General features: G+C 40.1%; 1 pseudogene; it reads right to left on the bottom strand.

Annotated features, from left to right (window-relative positions):
* Window positions 1-1,359: 1,359 nt before the first annotated feature.
* On the bottom strand, window positions 1,360-2,400 carry LOC131686234 (thioredoxin-like protein 1; annotated as a pseudogene).
* Window positions 2,401-2,612: the final 212 nt, after the last annotated feature.

The following is a 2,612-nucleotide window of genomic DNA, read 5'->3' as shown; positions in this document are numbered from 1 at the left end:
AGTTATTTTATTTTACATTGAAGTAATTTGACAACTATGGGATTTTGGCTAAGAGATAAGTTACAAGATCCCCTTCCCATAATTTTCCAAAAGTTCTCATGACGCTTTAAACACAGTTCTCAATGTAGTGATCAGAGAATATTTTTGTGGAATATTAAATAAAATTCGTCAGCATCAATTTTTTTTTTTCAATCCAATTAATTTTGGTTTGGGGGGGGGTTAACCACCAACCCCCCCCCCCCCCCTGGCTACGCCACTGATGCAGTATGGAGTGGGCTCCAGATCTCGAAACTGTCGTCGGGCACTCCGGGGTGAGGATGTTGTATTGTCCGGCTCCGAAGTCGTCAGCACACGGAAAAAAACTCTTCATCGTTTTTATGAAAAAAAATCACGAACCTAAAAAATTTGTCATTCTTAGATATCATGATAATGATGCATCATATTATGATGAACTTAATGCGTAACACATACCGGCAATTTTTGCCATATGAGAGTTTGGTTGGTTATTTAGGGGCAATCATTCAATCGCAAAAATATTATTAAATATCCTTTTAAAGGCAAAAGACTCAACAACTATTTTTGTACGGATTGTAAAATTTACCACGGTTTCTGTTTTTATTCCAAGACCTTTTGAATACACAGAACTTTGAAGATTTTTGGAAAAGTGAAAAAGGCGGATCTTGAAAATTTTCGTCTGGCCCGCACTTCCACAATATGCACTGATAGAATATATTCGTAAATCGCCAGAAATTTGTTTCGTACAGACAATTTTCATAAAATATCTGAATTTTCTCGTACATATAATGAATCGTTCGTAGTTCTATTGAAACATTTTTATTTTTTATTACGAATTTTTCGTGAATACCACGAAACGACTTTCGTTGGCTTATTACGAAACAGCTTCATTCGGCAAACGAATTGTTCGCTACTATATACGAACATCTTTGTAATATTTACGAGAACTATTCGTCAAACCGTCAACGTCAAAAAAGCTTCAATAGAGATAGAATACGTCAACAATTCATCACGACAGTCTCAGTCTGACTATTTAGTAGCCGTATCCGTGCCCGCCGGTTTCAGGAAGATTTCCTGAACCTCTTTCGTTTCCAGTTGATCCAGAATCCGGAGTGTACGGATTCAGCTGAGCCATCGCGAACTGCTCGGTGGTTTTGTATGAACAAGATTGAGTTTTTCTCTGCCGGAGCAATATCAAAATAATATGCCATTTTTTCCTGCTCATTATTTTATTGAACAATTTATAAAAAGAACAAGTTAACGCGCATCACTATCTCTAACCTTTTAAATATACGATCAAACATATTCGTCACCGCACCTATCCACCGCCTTCTAACCATCCTTCTCCCGGCGGCTCAAACAATCTAGTAGCTTTCACCCTTCTTCCCAGCCACCCGCTGGAAGTCATCCATCTTAGTCGTTGCAATCGGTGACCCGAGGAAGGCCAAATGATCGATAATGGTCGTCTCGCCACCAGAATGGTTATCCTTCACGAACAGCTGCATATTCTGCACGTTCTGAAATTTAACGAAGTGCAACGGAATCGGCGATCCTGACACAAGATCCTTCTTCCCCAGTACCAGATCCTGCACCGAAACTTGCGATTCGGCCATATCGAAATCGATGGTGCTTGGTTGATTGATAATGATTCTCACCTTTTTTCAGTCCATGAGAGGGCGGTGCTTTGAACTTGATGGTACTGATTTTGACCAGCTGATTGACGGTAATCGAAATGATCAACTGTTCGTCATAATCGGACACCAGATGACCACCGCTGGAACTTTCGCATTCACCATCGGGTGGTCGTTCGATTCGTTCAAACATTCGCACTGGTTCTTCTGGATGAAGGTGTTCAAGTCCATCATTCCATGACCGTAATCTTCTCCAGATTCATACAAGCTGGCGACGTAATGTTTCTGTATTTTGGCTTCAAGTCCATTAATGTCTGCACCCTGCATCCTGTCAATCTTTGTTCTGGCTTGGTAGAAAATAAACATTGACATGGTCGACATGCACTGGGACGGCGCCGTTTCGGTACATCTGTCGACGTCCACCTTGAGAAACACAGCCTTTGGATATTTCGCCGGAAGCTGATCGAACAAATGCGATATGTTTCAGAACGGTCCACACCAAGCTGCGGTAAAATCCACAACGACTAATTTTCCTCCTGCTGCGGCTAGTTCGGTTTGGAAGTGAGCTTCATCGGTGATTGCTTTAACAGCCATGCTGTATGGTTTCTTGCGCTGCTATCGGTTAGATGAAGATTCTAGTTACAGGGCCACTATTTTACACGGAGAAATTAACTATTTAATTAACTTTTAACGTTATGCACTTTACTCCTCACAAAATTTAACTAATCGAGAATGACGAGAGATGAACGATGAAAGATGATTACGAAAACTTGTCTTAGATGAACGAAATGAATTCGTGCGACCAACGAGCTTGTTCGTAATATACACAATTGTTTATTAAAATAAGCAAAACATTTCGTTTCATTCACGAAAAATAACGTCGTTTTCAACGACAACATTCGTGCAATGTACACAAAATAAGTAAAATTTACGAAAACTTTCGTTCATCAAGCGGACATTTCTTCA

Source organism: Topomyia yanbarensis, chromosome 2 (genome assembly GCF_030247195.1).
Source record: "Topomyia yanbarensis strain Yona2022 chromosome 2, ASM3024719v1, whole genome shotgun sequence".
NCBI classification, from domain to species: domain Eukaryota; kingdom Metazoa; phylum Arthropoda; class Insecta; order Diptera; family Culicidae; genus Topomyia; species Topomyia yanbarensis.
Note: the sequence above shows the minus strand (reverse complement) of the source record. Positions and strands in the feature narration are given on the sequence as shown.